Raw genomic sequence first — 25,233 nt, forward strand, 5'->3', positions numbered from 1 at the left:
AAAAGTGGGAACAGCCCACAGAGAAGCAAAACAAGCCCACCTAGTGCCAAGGTGGCCAGGGAGCAGCTATCAATCTGTCACTCTACCACTCATCCGGGCCTGGTGCCCAGCCTGGAATTAGCCTTTGAAGACTCCAGACTTCTCGACAAAGAGAAGCCCCTTCTGGAGCTCGAGTGAGAGGGAGCCAAGCGGGCCCTGCCGCTGCCAGGGGTGTGTTTGAGTCGAACCAGCCACATGTGCCAATTCGCTGGATCTGGGTGTCAGGAGAGCCACGTTGAAAGGTATTGCACTAAAAGGTGATGAGAAAATAATAAAGCCACATGTGTAGAGAACTTTGCAAAAGGAGCCAAATGTATATAGTAGTTTAGTTACTTTATCAAGAGAAGAAAAGGCTCAGAACCACACACCAAGGAGCTGAAATCAGAAATCTTTTTGATGAATTGCAATGAATTCCTCATCCGATGGTGCTGGTGAAAGCAATGCAACCTGACTGATTCCTTCTAAAACCAGCCAACCATGGGGCCTTGATGACCACCACGCAAGTCACCAAGCAAGGACAAAGTACAAGACATGAGAGCCACCTTTTCAAGGGCTCGCAGTCCAACATGGACCACAAACATAAGGCACAAGGAAAAATGTTTGAAAATAACTTGCGCACATCTTCCACCAACAGACCAATAGCATACTATTACTGTCTTCTGGCAAAGGTCCACCATTCTACCACCTACATCTCTCCCCACAACCTTGATTATTTTTTCCAAATTGAAAAAAGAAAAACAGCAAAAGATGGTGGAATCACCTAGAAGAAACTTTAGGCAGTATAGTCTTTGACATCGGTCTTAGAAGAATCTTTTCAAATACCATATCTACTTGGACAAGGGAAACAAAAGAAAAAATAAACAAGTGGGACTTCATCAGACTATAGAGCTTCTGCACAGCAAAGGAAACCAGGACAAAAACAAAAAGACAACCCACCAACTGGGAGAAAATATTTGCAAATCATATATCCGACAAGGGGTTAATCTCCAAAACATATAACGAACTCACACAATTCAACAACAAAAAATAAATAAATAACCCAATCAAAAAATGGGCAGAGGATATGAACAGACATTTTTCCAAAGGAGATATACAGATGCCCAATAGGCACATGAAAAGATGTTCAACATCACTAATCATCAGGAAAATGCAAATCAAAACTACACTATGATATCACTTTACACTCATTAGAATGGCATAATCACCAAGAGAAAAAGTAACAAATGTTGGAGAAGATGTGGAGAAAAGGGAACCCTCATACACTGCTGGTGGGAATGCAAACTGGTGCAGCCACTCTGGAAAACAGTATGGAGACTCCTCAAAAAGTTAAAAATAGAAATACTACATGATCCAGCTATTCCACTACTGGATATTTATCCAAAGAACTCAAAATCAACAATTCAAAGAGCCTTATGCACCCCTGTGTTCACTGCAGCATTATTGACTATAGCCAAGACGTGGAAGCAACCCAAGTGCCCATCAACAGATGAGTGGATAAAGAAGATGTGCTGTATATATATACAATGGAATACTACTCAGCCATAAAAAACACAAAATCATCCCATTTGCAATGATGTGGATGGACCTTGAGGGTATTATGTTGAACAAAATAAGCCAGACAGAGAAAGACAAATACCATATGATTTCACTCATATGTGGAAGATAAACAAACACATGGACAAAGAGAACGGATTAGTGGTTACCAGAGGGGAAGGGAGTTGAGGGTGGGCACAAGGGGTGAAGGGGCACATTTATATGGTGACTGACAAGAACATACAACTGAAATTTCACGATGATATAAGCTATTATGATCTCAATTAAAGAAAAAGATGGTGGGGTCAAAATGTCAGCTGGAGTATAACAGCAGTCACATGGGGGTGGGGGAGGGGATGAGAGGTAGCAGTAATGGGACAGTTTCTGTTTGGGAAGATGAAAGAGTTCTGGAGACGGATGGTAGTGATGCTTGCACAACAATACGAATGTATTTAAAGCCACTGAACTGTGCACTAAAAACAGTTAAGATGGTAAGTTTTATGTTATGCATGTTTTACCACAATGAAAAAAGTGTATATAACATATATATACATATACATATATATGTATATACATATATATGTATATTTATTTGTACATTTGTAAATTTATTTGTATATATTTACATGTATATTTGTACATACGTATAAAAATATATATACAGGTATACACACACACATACATATATACGTTGGTAACATAGGGAGAATGACAAAATTACCTTTATTATTTTTTGGTAAATAAAATGATATTAGTCAATTCATTCAACTGCTAAAGAGGAAAAAAATAAAGAAAATGTATTTTTCTCACCAAGAATTTTCTATTTGGAAACTGACTTTGGAGTCCTGGCGGCTTCACGTCTTTGGGGATGGGACTTTGCACAGGAGACGCCCTTGATGCAAGGGGAGCCAACGCACAATTTCTCCAGGGACTGGCACAGAGCGTCTATGAAACTCACGACATTTGAAAATTCACAATAAAATTCTTTCTGCTTCAGTTTTCTAGCAGGATATACTGTTGACAAAATGTCCCGTGTATTACTGCATTTATTTAAGTTCGGGTAAATTTTAATTTCATAATGGGTTTATGTGGTTTGCAAACACATCGACTGGAAGGTTGAGGGACCCCTTCCCCATCTGAGCTCCTGACTTCAGCATCTACTTGTTAGGCATGCTCCCAGAGGCAGCATAAACACAAGAAGGATTAAAACAGAAGTTAGGAATGAAAGCAGAAAATACATCTTAGTGGTTTGGGTTATGCAAGGACATAAGGATGCTGAATTCAAGGGAGGAGTCCCCCACAGAGTTCCCAGCCAGAGAGAGGAGGGAGAAATCATAACACGTGACCAGAGCCAGACACAGGGATGCTCAGGCCCCAGATGGCAGGAAGGAAGGGCACACAGGAGGGTCTTGCAGGATGAGCAGGACCCGCCCCAGGATCTCGGGAAGGATTTGAAGCCAAGGGTCCCCCACGGCTGAGGGGGAGCAGAACAGCCCCCGGCAGGCGGTGAGGTTGAGACTAGAGGGACCAGGCCAACTGAGGCCTCCAGGGAAGAGCTGGGCTTCACCCCGGAGACTTCAGTACAGGCCTGATTGATGCCTGTGTCTGGATCCCACCAGGTGCCCCTGGACCCAGCAGACGACCTCCACTGATGGCAGAGGTGGATGTGCGCCTGGATGGAAAGACACCTCCCCATGGAGAATTTTAGGAGCATCAGCAGGGGCATTCCATGCAATTCCCATTCATCTTTTTCTTGGTGGAAAAATGGAATTACCGGGTTTGGTCAACAGAAGTTCTAACTGGAAGGTGTGACTTCCAGTCTGTCTCTCAGACTGCGTGATCATCTCCTCCCGTGTGCGGGCTTTGACCTCAGACACACCTGGGATCCATGTCTGGTCTAACACAGGTCTGGAGTCTGTTAGCAAAATTCAGTGGCTTCCTAAGTAACGGGAAGATTAACGTACATTCATAGGTGACTTGAATCAATGAACCAATGTTTACAAAATACAACACTTGGTATCTAGTAAATGCCTAATAAGTTAATAGAAAAACACAGTCTAAAAGTTAAGACTATGCATGGAATTTAATTTGCTTTAATGCCTTGTTTTTCAAGATTACCTAATTAATTCTTTAATACTTATATTTAGTTGATTTCATGAAGTTATACTAAGTTTTTTAGTTAATGGAAATTTTTGAAAATAATAACATTCAGGGGCCAGGCCAGTGGTATAGTGGTTGGTTCATGCACTCCGCTTGGGCGGTCTGGGTTTCACCAGTTCAGATCCCAGACGTGGACCTCTGCATTGCTCATCAGGTCATGCTGTGGCAGGCGTCCCATGTATAAGATAGAAGAAGATGGGCATGGATGTTAGCTCAGGGCCAGTCTTCCTCAAAAAATAATAATAATAATAATAATAATAATAATATTTCGATGTAGCAAGATTGTGTGAAATGGCCAGGCCTCTACATGGCTGGTGAAAATATTAATCCGGACGGACTTCCTAAGGGGCCACTTCGTCAGGACACATAAGCAATTCTCTTTTTGTGTGTTTATCCTAAAAACACACATACAGAGGTAAATACATATGGAGCTGCCATTGGACAAGTAACAGCAAGTGTATGACAGAACGCACACCCATGATGTAACAGAGAATTTGACATAAATAGCTGTTAGCCATGTATTATAGGGAGAGATATCACGAGACACTGAGATCTCAGGGAAGTGGCAACTGCAGAAACAAGCTGACCCCGGAGGCTGAGGAGCACGAGGTCACAGGGGCCGGTGAGGGGAGAGGCTGCCCAGCACATCCCCAGGTTTGGGACCTGGACCCGAAGGAGGGTGTCCCGAGGTCCATGCCAGCGTGGGGAGAGGGCATGCTGGGGTCCCACGCTCCTTCTGGAGTCATGACAAAGAACAGCTGCTGGGGTGATGGAGAAGGAGGCGCGCAGAAAGGAGAGCGAGCCTTCTCTTCCTAGACGCCTGCCAGGGTTTCGCTGGCAAATTCAGAGGACTTGGCTGTTTCAGTCATTGATCTGGATGCACTTAAAAAAGTGCAACACTGCACAGCTTCTAGAACAGCTGAAAAGCAGGTCAACCACATGAAGCTCCGGTCAGGATGTGTGGTGGCAGGGGCTCTCCTGCATGCAGGTGGAGCGTAAAAGGCACGGCCACTTCCGAAACTGGCAGTTTCTTAATCAGCTCAGTGTATGTCCGCCCTATGACCCGGCCCCTCCTCTCCTGGGTGTCCCTCCACTTCCAAGAGACATGGAAAGACACGTCCGCAAAAGTCCTGCACAAGAGCAGTCACAGCAGTTCCTTCCTAACAGCCAAAGGTTAGAAACAGCCCAAACGCCCATCAACCGTGAACAGATGAACGGGATGTTGGTGTGGCCAGCGAAAGGATGAATGGCTGGTCCATGTAAGATGGACAAACATCAAAATCACCGTGCTAAGAGAGGGAAGCCAGAAACAAAAGAACTCGCACTACGTGAATCCATAAAACAAAGTGATAAAGCTAATATTTAAAAAGAACTGCCACGTGTGGCTTCTGACATGCAGCCTTGGCACAGACTGAGTCGATACTCTCTATTGAAATGCATGGCGGGCTTCCGATGGCTTCACGCAATGAGGACTTCAACTGTGAAAGGGCACTGGGGGGAGATGCAGACACAGCAGGAAGGCAGAACGGTACAGGAAAGCTAAGGGCAAAGCTCTGTGGGCAGCCCCGGTCCCCGTTCCTATTAAAACCACCATGGGGGAACCCACTTGGTTCGTAGAAACAGGACACAGACAGACCCACTCCAGGCCTCACAGCCCCAAGCAGGATTTCACCATTGCTTTCAGATCACCCGCTTTGGTGCCGAGGAACAAAAATCTCCTCTGTTTTGTTTTTCAAAAAGAGCTCCAGGCTTGACTCAGTTACTTAGCCCGTTATTTCCTATGGTTTGAACAAAAAAGTCATTTTTCTGCAGAGTAAGTAGACTCAGTTAGCACAGAATCTTAGCAGTTGTTTCTCTTATGATAATGTCTTTATGGACTAACGATTCCAGATGGCCATACATAAAATAATGCTAATGCGTCAAAGACATTGATTGCTAGTGTTTTCAGTAGCAAAGGAGAGTGAGCCCAAGTTAAGCACAATACACATGGCCTGCTTAAAGCGGACCTGATTTTCTGGAGATAAGCATCAACGATATATTGTCTGCAATTTAAAAAAATACTTAGCACAAAGTGGTATGTCTGCATGCGTTGGTTTAACACCCCCATTTGAGGTGTCCCAGTCAGGGAGACACGGCCCCGGGGGTCCGCAGGCGTCCTTTGGGAGGCCTCCTTGGTGACAGGTGCCACACTCCCTGCTCTGACAGGCCAGGTAAGGGATGCTCCCTGGCATTACCCGTGATATTGAAGACCGAGGATGGGTGAGAAGTATTCTTCGGGCCCCTCTGCTCCTTCGGGAAGTGGGGTGTGAGATTGTGCAGCCTAAACTCTGCCCCAGGACTCTGATTCTGTCACCACTTTGTGTCACTTCCGGAAGATTCTATCTCCTCCTCCAAGGAGAGGATTAGCTGAGACCTGCGCTCAGGTTTCGTCACATCTGCCACAAGCGATCTTTGCACACGGGGCACTTGTTTGGAACCCGGAGAAGCAAGTACAGGAACGTCTGCGGGACAGGTGTGTGCCAACTGGCTAACAGATGTCTTCGCGTGGGTGGGAATTCTGTCCGAGGCCTGGCAGCAGGTTGTGGAAACTTTTAACCTTCTCTTCCCTCTAATTATCGGTTGCCCTGAAATCTGTGGAAAATAGTCTAATGGATGTTAATGATCTGATTGGTTAGGTTGGTTTATGACACCAAGCTGCTGTCTTATGTTTCTTTGACTATTCTGTCTCTATTTGCGGGCTGTTCGTAAAGGCTATGCCTTGGACGTGTGGGGGCTCCCCACGGGAGAACCGTAGAGTGGAAACTGTGAGAATTCCTTGCTCTCTGTGAAGACCTGGGTTGGAGGCAGATTCTAAGGAAAGGCTGTCCCCATCCGGGTTCACTTGAACAGACATCTGCATTAGCATAGGAAAAGAATAAAATTAAGAAGACCCACCAGTGCTCCCTAAAAGTGTCCTTTTCATTTTACACCAATTTTCTTCCGGGTAAATTGACAGACGACAGTCTCACCTTTTCAAAGCAGTTGGACACTTTTTGACCCCAAATTTAGCCCCAGGCAGCCCAAGGATGTGTATGCAACACACCCTGGGTTTTACGGCCAAAGAGAAAGCAGTTGGCTTCACCCTGACCCTTCCCTGAAAGATAAGCGTTGCTTTGCGTGGTTACACAGCAATTATCATTAATTCTGTTGTGTAACTGTGGACAGGTCTCTTCAGCAGCGTTGGCTACAAGCCGCATTACGCCTCAGGACAGTTACAAAAGATGAGCCGCTCCCTCCCGTGCAGTGGGAACCCCGTGGACCAGCCGCGTCCAGCGAGGGCAGTTGGACACACCTTGAGAACGGTGGTTGTCAGAACTAAGGTGCCAGTGACTACAAATCGTAACTCTTCCCAAATCACCTAGTTTGCCCACAGAGAGTTGGCTGTAACTGTTTCCTGTAATTACGTGATCTGAAGCCCAGGGGAATCGTCAGCAAACTACCATACAATGTATCTGCCAACAATCAAACAATCATTTAATTTAATCCCGTACAAAATCGCTTAACAATTAAACTTGTACAATTACATAAATTGGCCCAAACTTCCCTATTTCTCAAAGATGAAAAGGTTTTCTTACTTTCCAGTCGCAAGTGAGTGTCTGATGGTGACTGGTGTTGCAGTGTGTGCTTTCTGGGGCTCCCAAGCTGTGGGTGTGTATACGGAAAGGAGAATTTGACTGAGACACATACTCAGGAAACGAGGTGTTCAGCAAGTGTGGACGGTCCACAGAAGACAGCACACCGGCCTCGCCACTAACGCCTGCCTTTATTTTCACTAGTTTCAATGAACCTCTTTCCAAGATATGTAATTCCCACTTAAAGAAAATATGCCTACCATAATTAATTTCTTCCGATCCCTTAGGGATCTCATACTGAACAATTTTTTTTCTGCTTTTTCTCCCCAGATCCCCCCAGTACATAGTTGTATATTCTAGATGTAGGTCCTTCTAGTTGTGGCATGTGGGACGCTGCCTCAGTGTGGCCTGACGAGCAGTGCCATGTCCGCATCCAGGATCCAAATGTGCGAAACCCTGGGCTGCCGAAGCGGGGCACATGAACTTAACCACTTGGCCACAGGGCCCACCCCTGAGCAATTTTTTATTGCCAGTGACCTCACACCTTACTGAGCTCTGCTCCTCACCTTAAGTGGTCCCAGATTTTTTCCATTTCACATTATTTTTGACAAACTCTCCTCACTTCTTTCACACAGAGTTCTTATATATTCATAATAAATATCCCAATTAAATTTCGACAAAAGATTTGAACAGGGAAGTACCAAAGAAGATGTATAGATATGTGACATACACGGAAAAGATGTTCAAACTCAACATTAATCTAAGTATCATACAAAATTGGAGGGAAGGGGCTGGCCCCGTGACCAAGTGGTTAAGTTTTCGCAATCGGCTTCAGCGGCCCAGAGTTTTGCCAGTTTGGATCCTGGCAGCAGACACGGTCCTGCTCATCAGCCCACGCTGAGGTGGCATCCCACATAGCACAACTAGAAGGACCCACAACTAAAATGCACAGCTATGTACTAGGGGGCTTTTGGGAGAAGAAGAAAAGAAGGAGGAGAAGGAAGAGAAAGAAGAAGAAAAAGGATTGGCAACAGATGCTAGCTCAGGTGCCAATCTTTAAAGAAAAAGAAAAAAATTGGAGGGAAGTGTTAATGATAACACCCTGTAGTGGCAAGACTATTTTCAGGAGGGAGGAGTTGGGAAGAAATAAGTACTTTTATTCAGGATGATTTAGAATAGTGAGAAAAAATTGATTATATAATCCCCATCAAGAGAGGACTAGTGAAATATGTTATTGTACAATCACAAAATGGAATATATATATATATATAAAACATAGAAAATGGCCCAAAAAATTAAGTAAAAAAGAGATTTGAAAAATTAAAATAGAATGTATTCAAAACTGTGCACAGTAAGGTGAGATTTATGGACTGTTTTCTCCTGCTCCACATTTGCTTAACCATCATTACATATTTCTTTGATAATCAGCAAAAACGATAAGGTTATTTCCGCATGTGAAGACAAAATATCTCTTGTGATGACAACCCAAGAGTAGGGAGAATATAGTAGCTGCCTGGCGACCACATGAGCCCCAGACTAGTGTGTAATTAACATATTATTGACCTTCTTCCAAGACTCCCGTCTGCTGGAGCGGACACACAGCATAACCTGGACAGCAGAGGTGAAAAGTGGCATAACACGCTAACGCCCACTTCATAGGAACGGCGGGAGATTTACGACATTGTGAAACTTACTCAGCCAGCCACATATTGACATTTTATAAGAAGACGACAGACAGCCAAAACCTGTCTGCCCTGTGATATGCAATTGGAAATATGTAAAAGATAACTACTGACCACCATTATCCAAATGATAAATGGCCCTAGATAATAAAGTCCTCTTCAGCACGAGCATTTACATGTAATGATGCATAAGTTAGAGCTTCCTTGATTGTGGAATGATTAAACATCATATAACAGAAGTTATAAGGCAGGTTTATCTTCTTTAATTCAATCCCTTCCTTACAAAATGCTATAAATTTACAATTTTAATCCTGGAACATTGAAGTGGAAAAATGACCATGCGTTACTCTTGGCTATAGGACACGGTGTGTCCTTTTTTTTTTAAACAGACTCACACACACAAATATATTATATCTTGCTGCCCATGCCTACACCACTATGTGCCAATTCAGGACAGATAATAATCACAAATAATTATCTGCCATCTCGAAAGTTCTGAGAAGCGAGTAATCTACCCCTCCAGGCAGTCATCAGGAAAGGAGTCAAGATTAAAATATTACTGAAGCAATAGTATTAAATGATGAATACAGGGAAAGAAAACAATGAAGAAAGAAAAGGAATTAGGATATGGCTTCTTTTTTTAAACAAATAAGAAGTAGGACAACTGGCAGTATATAAGTGCATTTATATGGCTCCTTGACATGTGACTTTAATATTGCAGAAATTCATTATGACTCTGAAAATCAAGTCGGAGCACCCGAGTCTGAAAGAATGTCATCATTTTATGGGGTTTATGGTGCCTTTAGGCAAAATATCGCATGGAAATTTCAGTCCTGACATCGCTTCATTGCCTGTTCCAATGAATCACAAACTGTGCGTGTTAGCACAGAGGTGCCTGAGCGGGGTTTTCACCCTGGTGAGGCCTGTCTTGGGGAAAAGTGTCTTTGAAGTCCAGTGGAGCTTCATGTGCAGAAGTTCTGTCTTCTTGCTGCTCTCTCGAGACACGAGAATGGCGAGTATTACTTCCAAATAATTGAATCCACAGTTCACATTGAAAAGACAAAACACAGAAAATTCTTAAGGCACCGCTGAACATCAAGAAACATTGAAAACTCATACCAATGTGAATTCAGACTTAGTAAACCATCGCTTTCATTTTGCAAAACCAGATGAAGCATCAGTATGTAATGAACCCCCATCATAACAAGTATGGGTCTCATCAGACAATTGAAACCACCAACTGCAGATAGCGAGTGAGAACAGGACTGTGTTGAGTTCATTCTCCGTGCGGAGCTACGTGGCTCCAGCTCTGAATATGTTTCTCCAGCTTGCCCCGTTGACACGTCACTGCCTCAAAGGTGGACTGCCATCCCCCTCTTGAAACAGGTCTTTGGAACCATTCAGAGTTGCATGTTACACAATACAGCTGGCATCATCTCCCAGCCTTACCGGGAGGCAATCCCATCGCCGTTAATGGCAGAACATCACACAATGTATCTGCACACCCAGGAACCACACAGACATGGAGCCAAACAAAGTGAATCTTCACTCTCAGAGGCCTAGACACTTGGAAGTCTCACCAAGAAGTCTGCGTGGTGGGGAAATCTCGAGGTTCCAATCATTTTTAGATTATTTTATAGATAGAGGAAAATGTGTCCGCTGACTGATGCGTTGAAGCGTTACCTAGTTGCATAATCCCCACCTGATGTTGGCAAGAATGTAGTTATTAATTTAATACGGTTGGTTTAACATGTATAGAGGCCAGTGTGTGTTTGCTACAACTTCATTAATCTGTCATTCCCTTTAATCAAAATAAATAAGCCGCTTTAGTCTTGACTGAGTCCTAGGCGAGCAATGCCCGTGAATTTCTTCACTTTCAAAACTTCTCTTGACTGCTGTACAAAAGTGATCCTATCACAGATAGAGAGGCTTGAAGTCAAAACTAAGTTGGTAGCTTTTATTTTGTAAGTGAAGGCAAGTCACTAACTTTTTAACTTTTTAATTTCATTACACAGGTAATGCTTATGGAAAAAACAATAATACAATAAGAAAAGAGATCAATTCACCTATAATCCCTTTACCCAGAAAGAAATACTACTAACATGTTAAGTGTATTGATTTTCACACTGTCCTATGCACAAAACACACACACACACATTTTTAGTGGAGCCATAGTGTTTTGGAATCCCCTTTTTTCATGAACATTTTTCTGTGTCAATAACTTTATATCTACTTTAGTGAACTTTACCCTGAGATTCTATAGTAAGTGATCAGCGTTAGGACAGACAAATCGGTCAGAAGAAGAGATTGGAGGGCCCGGGAACAGCTCAGGTATATGGATGATACGTAAGAGAGACAGCATTTCAGTTCAGTGGGAAGGGAAGTTTGTTTAAGAAAAGGCAATGATGCCAGGATAGCTAACAGATCACATGGGGAAGATGATAGAATCCTGCATCACACCATGTGCAAATAAAGTCTGGGTGGCTGAAGGATATACATGTAATATTAGGATACATGTCATATCAGAAAAAGATTTAACCAAATCCTGACTTCATGTTGAAATGGGGGAGAGCTTGTTCAGTAAGACACGAATCATAAAGACATAAAGGAAGAAAAGAAAAAGAATTAAGTGCTAATATGTCAAGGATACCACAAAGTTGGAGGAAAACAATAGATTGGGGGAAAAAATAATGTCCAACATATACGACCAATAGTAGCCAGAACACGCAAAAAGCTCCTCCCATTAATAAGATGAAGACCAACAGGTGGAGGTATGAGTAAGCTGTCCCTAGTGGAGGGAACGAGAGCTGCTCAGGAACAGGGGGCAAAGTCACAGCTTTGTATGTTGACTAGATGGTGAGATATCATTTTTCATCACTTCAATGAGAAAAAAAAATATTTTGAAAAGATGACATTCAGTGCTGGCAACTATACAGGGCTTGGAGTTCGCACTCTAAAACACTGTCAGTGATTGTCACAATCTTTTTGAGAATCCTGCAATATTAAGATGAAAACATCCATGCTCTCTGACATCAAGAAACTCCACTTTTGAGAATGTCGCCTGTAGATTTAAAGCGACAATACTGAGGCCCTAGGCACAAGAATGCTTCTCGCAGCAGTGCTGTCGTAGGAGAAACAAAAGGAAAGAAGTGAATGTCCACCACTAGAAGAAGGGGTAGCATAATCCATCCATGGGACGATCAGTTATCTATTCAGAGAGTCGAATGGCGATGGTACTAGCGTGGTGTGGATCGTATGAGAACAGGAGTGATATGGACGATGGGTCATAGGTGGATAGACAGACGATAGATGCTAGATGATAGACGGATAGGTTTGTGAAAGGCTACCCAATACAACACACAAGGAAGGTTTTATCCTGGGGAATGGATAGAAGGTATTAAATTTTCTTTACCTGTCTCCTGCATATCTATCAGGACACTGGTCAGACTGGATTAGCCACCCCCCACCAGGGACCTGATTTAACTTAACCACCTCTTTAAAGACCCCCACCTCCAAATATAGTCACAGTCTCAGGTCCTGGGTGTTAGGACTTCCACATGAATTTGGGAGAACACAATTCAGTCCCTAGCACTCTGCTCAGTTATAATAGGGTATTTACAAGTAGTTTACTGATGGTTAATATTTAACAAGGGTAATAATTTAATAAGGGTAATGTTTACTTATTTTACAAAGTTGCATCTTTAGAAACAGAGGTTAAAGGCCAAAAGATCACTTACATACAGCACCAATTTTTTTTTTTAAAGATTGGCACTTGAGCTAACATCTGTTGTCAATCTTCTTTTTCTTTTTCCTTCTTCTTCTCCCCAAAGCCCCCCAGTACATTGTTATATATTCTAGTTGTAGGTCCTTCTGGTTCTTCTATGTGGCCCGATGAGTGGTGTCATGTCTATGCTCAGGATGCGAACTGGTGAAACCCTGGGCCGCCCAAGCAGAGCATGTGAACTCAACCACTCAGTTAAGTTCCACTTATGTACATCGCTTCCAAATTTTGCCATTCTGAACAATCTTCAAAAAACACATCTTTGAATGTTTTCCTGATCACTTCTTCAGAATAAATTCCTAGAAGTGGATCCAAGGCTAAGATCATTTAAGGCATTTGATCATGCTACCAAACTGTCCTCCAGGAAGTATCTACCAATTTACACACCCACCCGTGGTGTGCAAGAGAGCACATCGCCCCACAATCTCCTGCCAACAATGTGTATTCTTCTTCTTTTTGATCTCTGCCAATCTGATCGGAAAAAAAGTTTTCTAACTGTACCAAGGGTGTGTGTGAATATTGGCTAATTGTACCAAAGAAACTGATCAAGAAGAAAGTAAATCAACCCAGTGGAGAAAGTTACCCCCAACCACAGCAAACTTACAAATTAATGTTATAATTTTCTCATGCTTCCATGGGGCCCCTGGTGATATGCATGTGTGCTTTTTATATACCTACAATCATAATATAGATACAATTTTTAATTCAGCTTGTCTTTTCTTGGCATCTTATAAATATTTCATCCATTGGCGTTTAGTGTTCCAAATTATAGTCTTTAATAAGTATATGGGCATATAATAATCGAACGGCACATACTTTCAGATCCTCCAATAATCATAAAGGAAAAGACATGAGGAGGCCCATACCGCCTACCTGGATTCGTTGTCACGTCTGGGAGTTTAAAGGTGATAGGAAGGAAGAAGCTGAACATCTGACATGTGAGACCTCAGGAAAGCTCAAGGGAGGAGCTGTAGGCTGGAGTCTGGCACCTCTGGGTCCAGCCCTGGGCCTGGAGAGGAGGATAACGTGTGAACCCGGGACCAACAGCACCGTGAACGCTGGACCCTCCCCTCCCTGAGGCTCCTCAGCTCATTTGGGTGGCTGTGAAGAGCCCTCAGTCCCCATCCGGGTCAGAAAGTCCTTATCTTACCCCTAAATCTCATAACAGCAGAGGTAAAAGTGTAGTGGAAATGGCCACACAGAGAAAGTTCCTCCACACCAACAAGTGAGGTGTGTCTGTCTACCTTCAGAGAAAGGAGCACTGTGCTGCCTAACAAAGATCTCCCAGTGTTCTGTCCACACACAGCCCCATGCCAGCTCTGGGGACTTCTGGGATCACTTCTCTTGACTAACGTGGAGAGAAAAAACCAAAAGCACCATTTGAAGTCTTGTTTCTTTCTTTTCTTCCCCCACTTCTCTTCCCTGCCCTTCCTGAACAATCAATCAAATACAGATAGATAGGTAAGTAGATGATAGATATACATAGATAGACAGATGATGGTTAGATAGATGGTAGATGAACGGATGGATAGATAGAGATTAGACAGACAGATAGATAGATATTGGATTGATGGATAGATAGATTGCAGATGGGTGGATGGAAGGATGGATGGATAGAGAGATAGAGAGACAAATATTAGATAGACGGATGGATGAGTGGATGGCAGATAGATGGATGGATGGGCAGACAGACAGATGAGAGACAGAGCTACAGATACAGATGAAGTAGTCAAGGTGGGCAGTGTCAGGAACGAGCAAGTTAAAGCTGCATGCCCCTCAGCAGGACATGGGACAAGAGCATCGCATCACTTCTGTGATATTCCTGCCTCAGATGTATAACCTGAACCAGGAGGAAACCTCAGTAAAACAAAACCAAGGAGCAGCCTACAAAATAACTGGTCTATAATCTTCAAAAGTCCTAAGCGAAGGAGAGGTTGAGCCTCTGCTCCAGGCTGACGGAGACAGCAGGACAGGACAGGTAAATGCAGTAGTCCGGACAGGAATCTTCTGATCGGATGGACATCAGTGGGATAATTGGTGAAAACCAATTTGAATCTGAAAATTAGACGGTTATTATGAATCAACATCAATTTCCTGATTTTAATTACTGTATTCTGGATATTTAAGATAACGCCCTTGGGTGTAGGAAACACACACTCAGGTATCCTGGGAGACAGGACAGCAGGTCATCATTGTACTCTCAATGGTTCTGGAAAAAGGGAGGCAAAGCTCTTTGTCCTGTGCATGTAACTTTTTTGAAAGCTTGAGACTGTCGCAAAGACTTTTTTTAAATGTAAACATTTCTAGTGGACTGCTGATACAAAACTATTCGGAGCACACGCCTTCCTACTGAGACCAGGTGAAAATGAGAGTAAAGGAAAAAAGTATAGTTTATACCTACAACCAAATATAAGTGAATTAAAATGCCTGTCTCAAGACCACGTAAATCTTCCTATTACCTCACAGGCAAACCACATCCAAGAATCTGTGGTCACCTGAGGAAAGTCTACAACACAAAAGAGTCAAAGATAAATAAACAGAAAAGCCGACACCACACAACACAGAGATAATTTGAAAAATAAAAAACAAAACAGATATTCGTACTCATCAAGAGATTCAAGAACCTTTAGCACCCATAAAACAAAGATGGGATAATATAAAAAGGACCCAGAGAATAGGAAAGATCTACTGAAATTTTTAAATTTGATGGATATATATCTTTACAGAACGGTATGTAAATACTACAGTTATGCTAATCTGATTAGAAAAGAATGGATATAAAAGTGGTAAAGCTAAAAAGCTCTCTTTCTCCCTTAGCCAGTCTGCCTCCTTATGTAATTAAACCCGGGAGCTGGTAATTAGCTGGTGAGAGATAACCAGGGTCAGCAAATTTGTCAATTGGGAATCACAAGCATTGGCCAAGGAGTCCTGATTACCGATGTCCACACCCAGGTTCTGACTAGCTCTCCGGGGGCCCAGGAAATGGTGTTCTCAGTGGGTGTAGATGGAGAAAGATAAATCTCCTAAAAAATAAATGATAGCACCAATGACACAAGGGATGGAATGGAGGGTGGGAGAGCCAAGAAAATGACCAATGGTCTGGAAGCGAGCCTGGGGCCTTAGCACAGATCCAGTGTGAAGACCTAAGTTAGCCCTTTCCTGCTGGGGCCAGAAATGTTCCCTGGACTCAAATCCATTCTCAGACACACTTGTGATAGAGGATACCACATTTATTGTGTGTGTGTGTATGTGTGTGTGTGAGAGAGAGAGAGAGAGGAGAGAGAAAGAGAAAGAGCAAAAAGTTGAGCATATTTCTCGACTGTCATGGTTTAATAATGAGAAATGGGGAGCGGATTATATTAGACAAGTCGATCAAATCTAACTTCCTGGGACTGTTTTTCACCTGACCCAAAGGACAGGAGACAATGGCAGAAGAAAGGACTGCATGATTGCTAGAATTCCTTTCATGTCTCCATTCCAGGACTCAATTTGAGACCGCATTCATGACCTTTCCTCTAAAGCCATTCCACACGAGAGTTGGCTCCATCCTCTCTGCAGAAAGCTCTAGATGCAGACACAGCTCAAGCAGGCAGGTGACCCCACAATTTGTCCTTAAAGTCAATGAACACAATCTATAATGTAGGGGGACCCACTCCTTGCCCAGTTACAAGTTCCTGACACTACAAATGAGGTCTGAGCCATGCTAACTGGAGGAAAGAGATGCCAATGAGCCAAGAATTCATTTTAAGAAATTAGAAAAAGTAATCTAGTAAATTATGCCCATAGGAAATCAACTGAAGGAAATACTAAAGAAAAGAGCATAGATTAATGAATCAGAAAAAAAATAGAGAGGCCACCAAAGTCGAAGTTGGTTCTTTGAAAGGAGTGATAAAATTGTTAAACCATTGCCTAGGCCGCTTGAGGGGGAAAAAAGGAGAGAAAGCACAAATAACCAAGGACAGAAAAAATGCCAGGGTGGGGGTTGGGGACATGGGGGCACATATCACTACAGATCCGATAAACATTTGTAGACAATGTTATAACACACTTAGGCCAACACAACTGAAAATATGGACAAAATGAAAAAAACTGTGGAACAATACGTCTGCAACAAAACGACACAAGAAGAAACAGAAAGTCTGAATAATTATACAACTATTTAAGAACTTAAATTCATAATTTAAAATCTTTACACAAAGAAAACCCAGGCACAGATGGCTTCATTAATGTTCTACCAAACATTTAGGAATGAAACGACCTGAATCTTAAATAAACCCTGACGCAGAATATCAAAGGAGGGCATTTTCACTCACTTGACAGAACTGATTCTGAAAACCTGAAAAAGAATGTATGAGAAATGAGAATGACAAGCTGATCTCACTCATGAAAATGGATACAGAACTCCAAAACAAAACGTTATCAAACAAAATCCAGCCATATGTAAATGGGAAACATATGTCATGACCAGTTTGGCTTATCCAGAAATGCAAGGTTGGCTTTACATTTGCAAATCAATTGACATAATTCATGATATTAATAGAAAAAAGGAGAAATAGGCCCGCAGCCTCCCCGCCCCTCCCGCAACGCTCGACCCCGGGATCGCCCCGGCTCGCCTGCCCGCCATGGCCGACAAGGAAGCAGCCTTTGATGACGCAGTGGAAGAACGTGTGATCAACGAAGAGTACAAAATGTGGAAAAAGAACACCCCTTTTCTTTACGATTTGGTGATGACCCATGCCCTGGAGTGGCCCAGCCTGACTGCGCAGTGGCTTCCAGATGTGACCAGGCCAGAAGGGAAAGATTTCAGCATTCATCGACTTGTCTTGGGGACACACACGTCGGATGAACAAAACCACCTTTTGATAGCCAGTGTGCAGCTCCCTAACGATGATGCTCAGTTTGATGCTTCACACTACGACAGTGAGAAAGGAGAATTTGGAGGTTTTGGCTCTGTTAGTGGAAAAATTGAAATACAAATCAAGATCAACCATGAAGGAGAAGTAAACAGGGCACGTTATATGCCCCAGAACCCTTGCATCATTGCAACAAAGACTCCGTCCAGTGAAGTTCTTGTTTTTGACTATATGAAACATCCTTCTAAACCAGACCCTTCTGGAGAGTGAAATCCAGACTTGCGTCTCCGAGGACATCAGAAGGAAGGCTATGGGCTTTCTTGGAACCCAAACCTCAGTGGGCACTTACTTAGTGCTTCAGATGACCACACCATCTGCCTATGGGACATCAGTGCCGTTCCAAAGGAAGGAAAAGTTGTGGATGCGAAGACCATCTTTACAGGGCATACAGCAGTAGTAGAAGATGTTTCCTGGCATCTGCTCCATGAGTCTCTGTTTGGGTCAGTTGCTGATGATCAGAAACTTATGATCTGGGATACTCATTCAAACAATACTTCCAAACCAAGCCACTCAGTTGATGCTCACACAGCTGAAGTGAACTGCCTTTCTTTCAATCCTTATAGTCAGTTCATTCTTGCCACAGGATCAGCTGACAAGACTGTTGCCTTGTGGGGTCTGAGAAATCTGAAATTTAAGTTGCATTCCTTTGAATCACATAAGGATGAAATATTCCAGGTTCAGCGGTCACCTCACAATGAGACAATTTTGGCTTCCAGGGGTACTGATCGCAGGCTGAATGTCTGGGATTTAAGTAAAATTGGAGAGGAATAGTCCCCAGAAGATGCAGAAGATGGGCCAGCAGAGTTGTTGTTTATTCATGGTGGTCACACTGCCAAGATATCTGATTTCTCCTGGAATCCCAATGAACCTTGGGTGATTTGTTCTGTATCAGAAGACAATATCACGCAGGTGTGGCAAATGGCAGAGAATATTTATAATGATGAAGACCCTGAAGGAGGCGTGGATCCAGAAGGACAAGGGTCCTAGATATGTCTGCACTTCTTGTGATTTTTAGACTCCCCTTTTTTTTCCTCTCAACCCTGAGATTGATATAACACTGGTTTTGAGACACAGACTTTGTTTGGCTATCCCTCTCTGATAGGTACCCTCAACAATGCTATTAGCCCAAACAGAGGGTGTTTTCTAAATATTTACTGGGGGACTTGATTCAGCAAAGCCACAGACTTAAATTTAAATTTTCTTCAGGAATTTTCTAGTAACAAACGTTTAAAGTAGCCCCAGAAAGGGGAACACTGTGTGTGGTTATTTTTCTTCTTAATGCTATATCCCCAAGTTTTTCAGACTCATTTAAGTAAAGGCTAGAGTAAGGAATATTGCCAAGTGAGGTAGGTGTCTGAGCCGTGAAGTATAAATAGTGCAAGGTGTTGTTTTTATTCAGGAAATAGGGGAGATTCAAGTCATACAAATTCCTACTCTAAAATCTTCACACCTGATTTTCCAGGATGCACATTTTCCTATGTAGACCTCTCAGTTTCTCCAATAAAGCAAAACTACGTGTTCCTCTTTCCCCGTATATTTTTGCTTGTTAGTGTATTTCTTGAGCTGTTTTCATATTATTTCTTTCCTTTCTGGGAAATGGTTTTTTTAAAAAAAAAACTTGGGACCACCAAGTTGTAAAGATGTATGTTTTTACCTGACAGTTGTACCACAGGTAGACTGTCAAGTTAAGTTGAGAAGAGTGAATCAATAGCTTGTATTTGTTTTTAAAATTAAATTAATCCTGGATAAGAGTTGCTTTTTTTTTTTTTTTTTAGGAGTTAGTCCTTGACCACTAGTTTGATACCATCTCTATTTTGGGTGACCTGTTTCACCAGCAGGCCTGTTACTCTTCATGACTAATTGTGTAAGTGCTTATAATGGAATAAATTGCTTTTCTACATAAACAAAAGGAGAAATAATATAACCACTTCAATAGCTGTAGAAAATATATTTGATAAAAGTCAACATCTATTCTAGGAACAGAAGACAATTTCCTTAATCCGATAAAAAATATACACAAAACACATATAGCCAATGTTCTTAGTGGTGAAATGTAGAAAATCTTCCCACTGCCCTTGGAAATGATACATGGATGCTTCATAGCACCACTTTTCTTGACATTGTACTGAAGGTCCTAGCCACTGCAATAAAGCAAGAAAAACAAATAAAATGTGTAAGGATGGGGAAGAAAAACAGTAAATTGCCATTAGTCACAGACAATATGAATGTGTATGGAAAAAATTCAAAAGAATCTTTAGATAAATTATTCAAGTGAATAAGTGAGTTTAGCAATGTTGTAAGATACCTTCTTGCTATTTCCATATAATACCAATAAAAATAAAATGAATTTCTAAAAGGCATCATTGACAATAGCATCAGAAAAGAAAATGAAGAAAGCAGGGATAAACCGAACGAAAGATTTGCAAGATCTCTACATGGCAAGTTACAAAATGATATTTAGAGATGTTAAAGAAAGCCTTTATAAATAAAGGGGTATTCTAGTTATACAGATTATAAGACTCAATATTATAAAGACCTCATTTCTCCCCAAATATACCTTTAGAGTCAATGCAATCCCCATGAAAATACCAATAGGCTTTTTGTAGAGATCAACTTGATGATTCTAAAATTCACATAATATTGTAAAGTGCCAAGGATACTCAAGACACCATTAAAGGACAAGGAGAGAGAATGTGCTCTACTGAGCATCAACACGTCAGATCAAGCGACAGTAATCACGACAAGTGCCGGGATAGACAGACACACTGATCCCACAGATGAGGGAGCTCAGAACAGATCCAAATACACACACGGACACTTTATTTATGACAAGGATGGCACTGCAGAACAGTTCAAAAAGGACTGATTTTTTTCAATAACTATTGCACTGGATTATGTGTTTCAGAAAAAGTAAATGGTGAACCCCTGACCTCACACAGTCCACAAAAAGCCATTCTAGGTGGATTGTGGATCTAAATAAGATAGGTAAATGATACATTTTCTAGAAGCAGCATTAAATAATAACTTCAAGAGCTTGGATGAACAAAGTTTCTTTAAAGTGGCACAAAAAGGATCAATGATAAATAAGATTACATAAAAATGAAGAACTTTTGTTCTCGAAAAGACATCCTTAAGAGACTCCGTAGCTGGGAGAAGACGATGACTGACACAGGGTTATTCAGTCTCTCCTTCTCTCTAGTTCCCTCTTTGGAAGAAAATGTAAAGGAAGAATCATGATTTTTTTTTACAAAGAAAAGTAGCACCAAGGATCTTCTTCAATACACTCATTATACAGAAGAGAAAACGGAAGGCTAAGGAGCTTGGAACTGAGCCCTCTTAAGTCGCAGCCTAATGCTCTTTCGCCAATACTAGACGAGATAAACACAGAGAACCAAGAAGAAAACAAAAGGATCATAAGATAGCCTGCGAGAGCCCAGAAATAAACCCACACATTTATGGACAGCTAATATTCGACAAGGGAGTCAAGAGCATACGATGGAGAAAAGAGAGTCTCTTCAATAAATGGTGTTGGGAAAACTGGGCAGCCACATGCAAAACAATGAAAGTAGACCATTATCTTACACCATGCACAAAAATCAACTCAAAATAGATTGAAGACTTGCATGTAAGACCCGAAACCATGAAACTTCTAGAAGAAAACATAGGCAGTACGCTCTTTGACATCAGTCTTTCAGCATATTTTCAAGCACCATGTCTGACCGGGCAAGGGAAACAAAAGAAAAAATGAACAAATGGGACTACATCAAACTAAAAACTTCTGCACAGCAAAGGAAACCATCAACAAAACAAAAAGACAACCTAACAATTGGGAGAAGATATTTGCAAACCATATATCAGACAAGGGGTTAATATCCAAAATATACAAAGAACTCATACAGCTCAACAACAAAAAAACACAACAACCCAATTAAAAAATGGGCAACAGATCTGAACAGAGATTTCTCCAAAGAAGATATACGAATGGCCAACTGGCATAGAAAAAGATGCTCAACATCATCAGCTATCAGGGAAATGCAAATCAAAACTACAATGAGGTATCACCTCACTCCAGTCAGAATGGCTATAATTAACAGGACAGGAAACAACAAGTGTTGGAGAGGATGTGGAGAGAAGGGAACCCTCATACACTGCTGGTGGGAGTGCAAACTGGTGCAGCCACTATGGGAAACAGTATGGAGATTCCTCAGAAAATTAAGAATAGATCTACCATATGATCCAGCTATCCCACTGCTGGGTATTTATCCAAAGAACCTGAAAACACAAATGCATAAAGATACATGCACCCCTATGTTCACTGCAGCATTATTCACAATAGCCAAGACTTGGAAGCAACCTAGGTGCCCATCAAGGGACGAATGGATAAAGAAGATGTGGTGTATATATATATCACGGAATACTACTCAGCCATAAGAAATGATGAAATCCGGCCATTTGTGACAACATGGATGGAACTTGAGAGTACTATACTAAGTGAAATGAGTCAGAGGGAGAAAGTCAAATACCATATGATCTCACTCATAAGTAGAAGATAAAAACAACGACAAACAAACACATAGCAACAGAGATTGGACTGGCGGTTACCATAGGAAAAGGGGGGAGGGGGGAGGGCAAAAGGGATGATTAGGCACACGTGTGGTGATGCACCATAATTAGTGTTTGGGTGGCGAACCTGATGCAATCTACACAGAATTCAAAGTATATTATGATGTACATCTGAAAGCTATATAACGTTACAATCCAATGTTACTGCAATAAAAAAATAAATAAATACAAAATAAAAGATAGCCTGAAATTTCCTCATTCTGATAAAAGGCATCTAAGAAAAACCTGAAGGTCACATCAGGCTCAACAGTCAAAGAATGAGGGCTTTCCCCCCAAGATCAGGAACAAGAAGAGGAGGCCTGCTCTCGCTTCTACTCAGCATTGTACCGCAAGTTCTAGGCAGAGCAATAAGGCAAGAAAAAGAAACAAAAAGCATGCAAATATGAAAGGAAGAAGTGGAACTAGCCCTATTTCCAGATGACATGATCTTGTAAATAAAAAAGATGCAAAGGAACCCACTAAAAATCCATTAGAACCAATAAACCAATTCGGCAAGTTTGCTGGGATTGGTACACAAAAATCAATAGCTTATTTCTACACACTAGCAAAGAACATCCTGAAAATGAAATTAGAAAACATTTCCATTTACAGTAGCATCCAAAAAAACAAAATATTTGGAAATAATTTTTTAAAAATTTAACAAAAGAAGTGCAAGACTTGTACACTGAAAACTATAGAACACTGATGAGAGAAATTAAAGAAGATTTAAATAAATGGAAAAATATCCCACATTTACGGTTCAGAAGACCTAAGCTGAAGGCACCAACACTTCGCTAATCGATCTACAGATTCCGTGCAATCTCCATCAAAATCCTAGCTGACTTCCTTGCAGAAATTGACAAGCCGATCCTAAAATCCAGATGGAATGCAAGAGACCCAGAACAGCCAAGACAATCTTGAAAAAGAATAAAGTTGGAGGACTCAGACTTCCTAACTTCAGAAGTAACTGCAAAGCTACAGTATTCAAAACAATGCGGAACTGGCATAAGGGTAGACAAATACACCACTGAACTAGAACTTTCTGGATCCATTGGTTTTTCAACAAGGGTCCCAAGACAATTTCATGGGGAAAGAATCGTCTTTCCAACAAACGGTGGTGAGACAACTGAAAATTCACATGCAAAAGAATGAAGTTGGACCCCTACCTCTCATCATACACAAAATTAACTCAAAATGGATCAAAGCCTTAAATATAAGCACTAAAACTATAAAAATCTTTTTTGAAAAAGCACAGATCTAATCTTTGACCTTGGATGAGGCAATGATTTCTTAGATATGACACCAAAAGTACAGGAAACAAAAGAAAAAACAGAAAAATTGGACTTTATCTAAATTAAAAACTTTTTTGCTGCAAAGTACACTGTCAAGAAAGTGAAAGAATACTCCCACAGAACAGAGAAAATATTTGCAAATCATATATCTGATAAGGGAATTGCACCTAGAATACACAAAGAATACTTACATCTCAAAAATAAAAAGACAACTCAGTTATAAAAATGGGCAAAGAATCTGAAAAGATGTTTCTCAAAAGAAGATACACAAAGAGCCAGTAAGCACGTGAAAAGATGCTCAACATCATCAGCCATGAGGGAAATGCAAATCAAAATCACAATGAGGTACCACTTCACACCCAGGGATGGTATAACCAAAGACGCAAACGTTGGCATGGATGTGGAGAAACTGGAACCTTCACGCAGTCCTGGCAGGAATGTAAAGTCGTGCAGCCACTTTGGAAAACAGTCTGGCAGTTGTTTAAAAGATTAAACACAGTAGTTACCTATGACCCAGCAACTCCACCCTTAGGTATATACCCGAGAGAAATGAAAACACATTTCCACACAAAAGCTAGTACACGAATGTCCATAGCAGCATTATTCACAATAGCCAAAAGTGGAAACAACCCAAATGTCCATCAACCAATGAACGGATAAATACAAGTGGCCCATTCATACAACGGAATAGTATTTACCAATAAAAAGGACTAAAGCCCTGATACGTGGTATAACATAGATGAACCTTGAAAATATGCTCAGTGAAAGAAGCCAGTCACAAAAAAAACACCTATTGCAAGATTCTATTTATATAAAATGCCAGAACAGGCATTTTAACAATTAGGGTGCAGGGGACGAATGACTGCTAATGCGTACAGGGTTTCTTTCTGGGGTGGTGAAATGTTCTAAGATTGCTTGTGGTGACAGCTGCACAACTTTGTGAAGATACTAAGGACCACTGAATTGTACACTTTAAATAGGTGAGTTGTATGGTATGTTAATTACATCTTAATAAGCAATTATTTAATAATAATAATAAAAAAGACAAGCTGGGGGCTGGCCCCGTGGCACAGTGGTTAAGTTCGCGCGCTCCGCTGCAGGCGTCCCAGTGTTTCGTTGGTTCGAATCCTGGGCGCGGACATGGCACTGCTCATCAAACCACGCTGAGGCAGCGTCCCACACACCACAACTAGAAGAACCCACAACGAGAAATATACAACTATGTACTGGGGGGCTTTGGGGAGAAAAAGGAAAAAATAAAATCTTAATAAAAAAAAAAAAAGACAAGCTGTTTCCAAACTACAGATCTACATTAGGAAAAGCGAATCGTATATTTTTCAAAGTTATAATGAGTTTATAATAGTAACACAGTCCTTTCCACGTGATACTGTCCCAAGAATTTATCTTTAAAAAAAATTTTTTTAACCTTTCACCGGGTTTCTTCCACTTTCATCCCTTTTCCCCTCTCCCTGACCGGCGCCCTCCTTCCCCTTCGGTCCCCTCCGAGGTCACAGCACGCATTCCGCGTTCCCCGGAGCGCGCGAGTCCCGGGGTCCCCAGGGCGCGGGGCTCAGCCGACGGGGCGGGCCCGGGGGCGGCCGCTGTGACCTCGGGGCGTGT

General features: G+C 41.8%; 2 long non-coding RNA genes and 1 pseudogene across 3 annotated transcripts in view; 2 read left to right on the forward strand and 1 right to left on the reverse strand.

Annotated features, from left to right (window-relative positions):
* The window catches only part of LOC139080751 (uncharacterized), a 38,794-nt gene that overhangs the window by 11,779 nt on the left and 1,782 nt on the right, over nt 1-25,233 (reverse strand). Inside the window, exons 1-2 of one of the 2 annotated variants that reach the window (XR_011535493.1) lie at nt 25,040-25,171; nt 13,680-13,815 (exon numbers count right to left, since the gene is read on the reverse strand). This is a non-coding gene — a long non-coding RNA (uncharacterized lncRNA). Of the gene's footprint in view, nt 1-13,679; nt 13,816-25,039; nt 25,172-25,233 lie in introns of those variants that run through there. The other variant, XR_011535492.1, reaches the window with a different exon arrangement.
* Nucleotides 6,161-10,866, forward strand: LOC139080752 (uncharacterized). Its single transcript, XR_011535494.1, has 2 exons — nt 6,161-6,244; nt 9,747-10,866. It is a non-coding gene; the product is annotated as an uncharacterized lncRNA (long non-coding RNA).
* LOC103546841 (histone-binding protein RBBP4 pseudogene) lies at nt 17,352-18,849 on the forward strand (annotated as a pseudogene).

Source organism: Equus przewalskii, chromosome 32 (assembly GCF_037783145.1).
Source record: "Equus przewalskii isolate Varuska chromosome 32, EquPr2, whole genome shotgun sequence".
Lineage (NCBI taxonomy): Eukaryota > Metazoa > Chordata > Mammalia > Perissodactyla > Equidae > Equus > Equus przewalskii.